Here is a 9,272-nt window from a genome sequence, read left to right as displayed (position 1 = left end):
AATATATCAAAATGAAACATTGTTGATAAATCTTCTAAACAAATCATCCCACACTGAAACTAGGCAAATCCCTCAAACTATATAGGGACCGCGGTCGCATGATTTTTTTTTATGAAGTCCACCCTAACAAAAAGTTGATTTGAATAGAAAGAGAAAAATCAACAAGCATAGCACTGAAAAAAATTGGATGGAAAATAAGAAAGTTATGATAGTTTAAGTTTTCGATTAATTTCACAAAACAGTTATATGGATATTCTTGTCGGTATCCAAAAGAGGAGATTGATCACATCCGTATTTCTTTTGTATTTTATTACATGAAATACTGAATATTCGAATTTTCACCTCTGATTCTCAAGTGAAAAAAAATTAATTCTTCCCTAAACGTGAAATTATCATTATTCTAATGCTACAAAAGTCAGTCAAGTTGGCCCTTGTTGGCAAATCTGTAAAAAAAAATGTATAATTCAGACAATAAGAAATGGTGAATGAGTGACACCATCGACTCTCTCATTTTCATGTCACTAAGTTGTGCATATAACTGTTTTGTGAAAAATAAGCGAAACTTTAAAATGCCATAACTTTCTTATTTTACATCCGATTTTGATCAAATTTTCAGCATTATGCTAACTTCATTTTTGTTAATTTATTGTAATCAACATTTTTCCGTGATGAACTTGACCTTTAAGTTTTGTCTTAAAACACTAAAGATTAAAAAAAAAACTCTGCCGGGAGTGTGAATCGAATGCCGAACCTGTGAATGAGGAATAAGAAAATACTGTGCTCGGGTATAGACATAATGGTGTTAAAAAAAAACGCTGAAAAGGTGGGGGAGGGGGAGGGGGGGGGGTATTAAAACACTTATAATGGGCTTAAGCCGTTTGGTCTACTCTCAGTTTTGTGTACTAGTAATTTCTCGTGTAGTCTACATTTCAGTTGGTCTTATACCCACTTTAAATTGGTCACATAAAATACTCAATTGGTGTCATACCACTTCTTTCACTTATTACGTTAGACTTTGTAGAAAAAAAATCAGAGTTTGTCCAAACATGTAGACTAGCGACTGGACAGTGTTAGACCAAGTGGCTTAGATAAAATGGGGATAGCCTAACTGTAAATGGGCTAAAGAGCAATTAGACCAAATAGATAGCAGATGAAGTATGAGCCCTGGGTGAGACCAGTGTAGACCAATCAGCAATTCACCAATATTTCACTACTTCTACTACTACTACTACTACTACTACTACTACTACTACTACTACTACTACTACTACTACTACTACTACTACATCTACTACTACTACTACTACTACTATACTACTTCTTCTACTACTACTACTACTACTACTACTACTACTACTACTACTACTACTACTACTACTTCTACTACTATAATTACTACTACTGCTGCTATTACTAATACTACTAACATTGATACTACTACAACTATACAACTACATGTACTACAACTACTACTAATTATAATAATCATAATGATAATACTAAATTTTTATACAGTGGAAATTACAGGAAAGTCTTTTAGCTCTCTAAAAGGATGAGAAAGAGAAAGGAAAGGAAAAAAATCATATTGAGCCTAAATACATCATTATACAATCAATTCGAAACTGAGTTTAGAGCTACATACAATACATCAATATAATATTAGGAAAATTTGAATTTATCTATGGAAAAGGTTACACTTTAACATAGACTTGAATAGATCAAGAGAAGCACATTATTTTATAGGTGTTAATATTATGTATTATGTAGAACGTGTTCCCTCTCACGCGACACGAAATAATCACAACAATGTCAGTAATTGAGATATAGGCAAGTCTGATTTAATTTTATTTATGTTAATCTACCTTGCAAGCCCACACAATTACAGCAGACTAAAGAATTCTTAGATTATTACATCTATGTTATGTCCATGAAATACAATATCTGTTATACTCTAAGCTTACTGAACTACACAACGAGTAACTATAAGTTTTTGCTTTGGTGAATACAGATCGGAGATAAGAATGATGAAATAAATATAATTGAATATCAAGAAACAAATCAATCACGGCTTCCAATGAAGTTAATTTGTTTTGGTCACATAGATGTTTACTAGACATTCAATTACCAAATCTTGCTCTTTATTATATACTATGACATAATGCAAACATTCATTGACAAATATCTGTAAATAAACCCGAGGGGTGTTTCATAAAGAATTAGAGTCACACTTTAATGCCTTGTTGCGTGCGATACAAAAGGCATGACTGCAATGGTCGGATCATGCATGCCAAGAGTACGCGCAATACTGTTTATTGGTCAATATGATTGTGCATTGCGTATTTTGTACGCATCGGGATTTCAGTGCGACTTCATAATTATTAAATCTTTGTGAAACACCCCCGGGGATTAAATGTCAATGTGGGAAATGTATTACAAGAATAATTCAAAATCAGTGATTTGTTACACCTAAACAGCATATTAAAATAAGAGAAAGGGGGAAAAACCATATTCTGTTCATTCAAAACAAAGTGTAAGATACTAAAAGGGAAAGACACAATAGAATTTATCTTTCCATTTGAAGTTAGTGAGAAAAAAAATGTAAAAAGCCAGGAATTTTCATTTTCATAATGAAGGAACTTTATGATGACACAAATATTGTATGTGGGCATTTTCAGCCAAATAATCTGGTATAAACTCTTCATAAAATGTCAACAAAAACATAACATAAAATCATATTCACAAAACCTGTTTATTACCACTGATATAAGAGCAAGAACTGTGGTCGTGGTTTTCAGTAGCAGCTAGCAGGTTATGAAATAATTGCATCAATTACCTCTTAATAGGTGAATAGTCACTTATTTATAATTTCCATAAATCATAGGTAAAATAATTCAAAAATTCATTGCAGTCTAACAAAAAAAAGAAAAGAAAAAAAGGACGTTACATTTCAAGCCCATCAAAATAAGTAAAACTACGAAGTATAGCACCAAATAATAATACAAAGACAATCCATAAACAGTACAGAATGTCCTTAACATAAAGGGAAAGTCCATCATGTCATCAAATTGGTTCTTATATAATAAAAAAAAATGAATTGATATATCAATATCAATAATAGATTGAAACACAATTATTCATGAAGGGCTGATCAACTAACTACAGTAACATCTAGCCATATTGTACCTTATGATGCTTGGAAAAGTTAAGCTGCTCAAAATGCAATGCAATCATGAAAGGATTAGGTACATTATTAAACAATTCACAACTAAATGCACATGATCATCCTAACCACCATTCTAAGACGACTGGTTCCAGTAACACAAAGGTTAGCAATTCGTCCCTGTTTTCACGAAGTGACGGATGTGCGCGCAACTTTTTAAAAGCCAGTTTTGAGTAAATCGCTTGCAAAGGTTTAGACCTCAATCTCAACCTCTTTAATGTATGCAGGGTGAATAAATATCATATTTTCGTAGAGAGCATATTCTAGACAATCTTCGATTCCAATCATTTGCATTTTTCTTTAGTATTTACGAAGATAATGAGCTATAAACAGAACCATATTTTCGTGAAAAAAAAATATTACGGGACACGCTTAGATTTATTTTCACGAAGTGACGGATAGTGCTCCGCGCGCATAACCGTCACTTCGTGAAAACCCGAAATTCAAGGACGCGCTTCAATTTTGTTTTTACGAAGTGACGGGAAGAGGTTCCGCCTTAGTCCCACGTATAGCCTAGTGGATGCAATTCCATACTTATGTTTTAGATATACACAAACTCTTTATTTCCTATTGCAAACAAAATTAATCCTAAATGTGAGATTAATAGGGCCTGCAGCTTCCGCTAATAAGTACAAAAAATACTTCTAATACTGTTTTCTTTTTTTTCACGTAATAAAAGGGAAGCCCAATAGACACACGTTTTAAATTCTTAGGCCTATTTTATTTCAATATCATATTCATTTTTGATAGATGAACAATGAAATTCGAAAGCTTTGTATAACAGGTCATGAAAAATGTGACTACAATGTAGTCGAATTGTCATTTGTTCTTGTTAATTTATAAAGAGTTTAATTATATACCCTTTGTGTGCTCTGACTCCGTTTGGAAATTGAAAATTCAACATTATAAACTTTTGTTAGTCTATTAACCTCCCTACCCCCTTCATAAAATGAAATCCCGATTGATCAATGTCTCTTAAATGTTGTGTATTAATTCTTTGTTAAGGCCGAGTTAGTAATTCAACATTATTCTTTGAGACTAATACCTCGAAAATTGTAGTCAACTAAATGTGGACCTAACTTGTCAAAGACAACAAGAATTGGTAAATTATGACTAATTGCTACCCTCCCCCCCAAAAAAAAAGAATTTGTCAAAATAAAGCGAACAAATTTCGAGTTACATATCACTCTCGCCCCCCCCCCTCATTCTATCTCTACTCCATTTTTCCTTTATCACAATGGTCATGTATTCTCTCCTGAAAATCCTATTAAAATATCTTTTCATGCAAAATGAGAGTTATGTCATAAATCATTGAAAATACTAACGATATTAAATAAATTCTTCAAATTTAGCAATGTGAATAAATTTAGAAGAACACTTTTAATTCTATAACATATAAAATCATAGCAGCAAGTGACAAATAGAAAATTAAAATGTAACATTTTTTTTCATATCAATCATTTCGATAACATGATAAAGGTATGCTTAATAAATTCATTAAAGTATCATCTCCATACAATGTTAACAATGGAAATATATTTTTGACAAAATTTTAAATTCAATAATATATAGGACCATAATCGCTAGTGACAAACACATCAACATTCATAATTATTAAAATTAATTTAATATTGCACTGTGAAAGGTATAGGAAATGAACCATCAGGTACACATTGTCAGAATTTTGTCATTTTATACATTTCATAAAATTTGAATATACTGTTATGCAACAATGTATTTATTTGTATATCATACCTTGCTAAACACAATCAGTATAATCCTAGTCTGGGAATGCCACATTTAGAAATACAGAATTGCTATCAAGTACCAAATTCTACATTCAAAACATTCCAATGACAAATTAATAAACTTTCAATTACAAGATTACTGGAAAATAATTAATGCTAGTGGTGCAGGAAAGTTGTATTCTCTAATGTATATTTGTATTAACATACACATATACAAGTATAATGGCCTATTTCTTTTCCATCAAAATAGAAGTAACATTGTCAACATTACTTATTACATTCACTACTCTTTGGAATTTTTTAATGAAAAGAATGTCATAATTAAATCAATTGCCTTTAGAGTTATTTCATGTTTTTACACACTGCCAAGGACTAAAAAGTCCAATAGTACAAAAAGCTTATCTTTACCGAAGGAAACATGCAAACATTTGAATAAACAATTATAAACTATGATGGTCAAAGAAAGAAATATAATTTTAAATCAATAATTTAACGTCATATCAAACAGGATAATTTTTTAAACAAATTTATAATAAAAATTCCAAACAGCGACAAAAGCAAAAAAAAAATGCAAGGATAAAAAATACGAATGACTAAGTAGATTTGTATTTTTTCCATCATTCTCAAGTCATTGGCTAAATAACATTCATCAATACATTTTCCAATCAAACACTTGTTTTTTAATTGCAAATTATTGTCAGAGTCCAAAACAGGAACATATATTAAAATACACCTTAGTTTCTTCCAAATCTGAAAACTTTACAAAAAATCGTCTTCATGGTTTTAGAAAATAACATCTTTGATCTAGTGGGATTAAAAAAAGAGTAAAATTCTTACTACAAATAGACAGAAAAACATGTGCTGCAGTGTATCTTTAACCTCCAGCTAAACATAATCATGTATTACTTCTTTCGTGAATAACAAAATCTAACAGTTGGATTTTCTGGAATAAAATTACGACACATCAACTGCATGAACCAGGTGTGTGAGCGATGACAAATAAAGACCTGCAAATTCTGTAAAGAGTTGGGGGATTAAATTGAATGAGCTCTCAAACTATTGTACAGAAATGGGGGATATCAAGGTTAAAATAAAAAGCAAAAAATAACTAAAATCAGCTTAAGAATTCTCACACCCCTGATAAACCAATGAAACATTACCTCATGGAAGAGGGGGGGGGGGGTGTCTGTATTAATACATTTGGCTTTTGAAAATGAATTTACAAAAACCTAATATGATTTTCACCCCTACATCCTTACTAGTAATATATCATGCAGCTATCGAGTTTCACAATGCATGTCAGTCTAAATTGTATGATTGTTATTATTAAAGAATATGTAGTATTAACACAATTCATTTAAGCACAATACAGCTAATAACATTCAGTTTTATTTTAAATGTAGAAATATGCAGTATTTCTGTTTTTTAGATAGCACCAAGCAAAATGAAAACATGCGAATCAAATGAATGAAAAACGGTAATTATTCTGCATCCATATGTGGACGATGTGTATAAGCAATTTTAACATGTAAGTATAGAAGATAAGTGACTATTCTGAACTTTATATTTGACTGTATATATAAAATATTTTTAAAGGAGTTCATAATCATAACACTATAAGAGCAGAGACTTATAGTTCAAGCAGTATAGTTTCTTTATATAATACACTGCTCTAAAAATGAAACCAGATTTGAAAGTCCTATCAAAATTAAAACTAAACTTATGTTGAAGTCAAAATCTCAAGAAAATTAAAATTGATATCAGTTACCCAGCTGGAAAAAGAAAGTTAGATGAGAGCACTGAACCTGAAAGGCCACGAGGTAGAGCCAACTCCTTCACATTTTCACAAGTGTAGACAGAGTTTCATCATTAGAATTGCAGTCAGAGTTCTCAGAAGATGTTTCTAGTTTGGTTACTTCAATAGTTCAAAACCAGGGCACACTATAAAAATCCAGTCACTACCAATTCCACTGTCATGTCACCAAATCAGATCATATCTGCGATGTTCAGGGAATCATCAATGACACATCTGACAAGTGTGTCGGCCCCTGGATGTAACCTATGTGTGTGGAATGAAATAATGTACAAATTATCTGTTTGTTTTCAAAGTTTTTTGTCAATCCAATATCAAGTTTGTAAAATAGATAGCAGACTCAATATTTTAAATTGCCCTTATCAAACATAAACCTCCCCAGTCAGTATGGTACAAGAATATACTTTATACACTCTATTTACCAATGATAATTTAAGCAAATATTTCAATTAGATGTTTCCAATTTATAAGAAAGTTTCAGCTGAAAATATGATCACATGTCAAGTTTGTAATGCTCTAGGGCAGTACACAAAGCATCTGTTAAAATGAGAATAATGTTCTTTTACAACTTAGAAATACATGTATATCTGCTAAATTATAACGTATTCCAAAATTAATATTTTCTGATTATAACTTTGAATCAACGTAGTTTTATAGCTTCATTGTTTACCAGATTTGCAATTGAAATTAATTTTGGTAGTGAGTGAAAATCAATGAATTGCTTATACTGACAGGATGTCATGTGAGTTTATAACACTATGAAAATTCTCACCTGGAATTGTATCTGACCATCAGCAACAAGTGTACCAGTTCCAGGACTTCTCTCATTTGTTCTCTGAAACATCACTTATTGTATATACTGCATCTGAAAAAAATGAAAATATCTTCATCATCATGATTATGATCAAATCCGAGGTGCAATTATTTATGTAGATTCTTTCAGTTTCTGTAAAACGTTATATAGAGATAAGGGCGAGGAAGTGGCCACCAAACAACAAAGTATAAAGCTCTATCTACATTAGATGTAGACTGAGTCTGGACTTGAGATGATTTATTTAAAACATAAATCCCCAGTAATCTTCAGTTTAACTAAGGACTCAACTTATTTGCCCACACAGGTTGGCCACTAACTTTACCAAATTAATTCATGATCTCAGCATTCATATTGTTATTTATAGACCCCCCCCCCCCCCCCGGGGGGGGGGGGGGTATCTTTCCATTACATATTTTTTAAAGTATGTAATTACATGATGAGTTCACTATAGCAAAGCAGATAATAAAATCTATGTATTCATTTGTGATTTTTTTAATGGAAATTTATTGCAAATACTATTCATATGGCCTGGGAACTTGTGAAGACAAGTTAGAACTTAACGAGTATGAGTTAACACAATGGCAATGCATGTAAATTAGACTAGATCTAGGCTAGGCCTAAACTTTTGCACCTATATACGATTATTTCACCAAATCCTCAGCCTTCATTAAATCTATTTAGTCTTGATAAATGTTATAAAATATTCTAACCCTTATGGTTTGACTGAATTTACATTCAAGTTCGATTGAGTGACAATAAAGTACACGCAATACTCAGTTCAATTTTCACTGACACGAAAATAAATATGTGGGGCAATGTATGTAGAGATTGGACGTTATTTTAAGGATTTTTGCTATCAGAGACGTTTAAAAAGAGTTGAAATCACTCGACATGACTTTAAAGGCTGCATTACATTTATTTCATTTCCTACATTTACAAAAAACTCACCATTTCATGGTCTTCGGCTGTTCCAAACTGTAAATATTTGCCTTCCGTCACTTCGTGAAAAAACTCTTTGAGTGCAAAGCGTATTCGTTTGTTTTCACGTAATGACGGCTGCTTATCCGTCACTTCGTGAAAACAAGAAATCCTTTTACCCGGTATTTTATTGAATGTCATGTCGTCATAGCAACGTAATTAGACATTACTGTGATCTGAAACTTTTTGAGGTTCAAGATATAAGTCATAGATGTCCAAAAATGCAAAAAACTCAAAATTGAAAAAAGTGAAAATTTTCCTCTTATCCGTCACTTCGTGAAAACAGGGACGAATTAATCATATGTTTGAATTTGAATAATAATAAAAAATTAATAATAAATTGGTACTTATATAGCACATAATCAATTGAGATCGACCTATGCGCTTTGTACAAATTGCTCTCCAATATTACAGTTACACTACAACAAAAATAAAATTTGTTTTCAAATTTCTTTTAAAAGATTCAACAGAATTTTTACAATTAATTGTGCATTGTCGTCAATCAATCATAGAAAAATGTTCTACAATCATTGCTATGCTTTGTGTTACAGGCCCCTGGTGGGTGTTTCATAAAGCTGGAACATGTTCTTAGGTCATAACTCAATTACATAAGGGTATAACATTGCACAAGAAAGGATCACCAGTCGTGCGTAAAGTATCATATATATGTTAGGTATATTCTGCCTAAGTTATAAAGTG

The 9,272-nt window shown here is 31.6% G+C and overlaps 1 long non-coding RNA gene across 1 annotated transcript; it reads right to left on the bottom strand.

Moving 5' to 3' along the window:
• Nucleotides 1-6,067: 6,067 nt before the first annotated feature.
• LOC121410310 lies at nucleotides 6,068-8,865 on the bottom strand. Its single transcript, XR_005969314.1, has 3 exons — nucleotides 8,544-8,865; nucleotides 7,554-7,646; nucleotides 6,068-7,027 (listed from the first exon to the last, which is right to left on the bottom strand). It is a non-coding gene; the product is annotated as an uncharacterized LOC121410310 (long non-coding RNA).
• Nucleotides 8,866-9,272: the final 407 nt, after the last annotated feature.

The sequence above is a fragment of the Lytechinus variegatus genome, chromosome 1 (assembly GCF_018143015.1).
Source record: "Lytechinus variegatus isolate NC3 chromosome 1, Lvar_3.0, whole genome shotgun sequence".
Classification (NCBI taxonomy): Eukaryota; Metazoa; Echinodermata; class Echinoidea; order Temnopleuroida; family Toxopneustidae; genus Lytechinus; species Lytechinus variegatus.
Note: the sequence above shows the minus strand (reverse complement) of the source record. Positions and strands in the feature narration are given on the sequence as shown.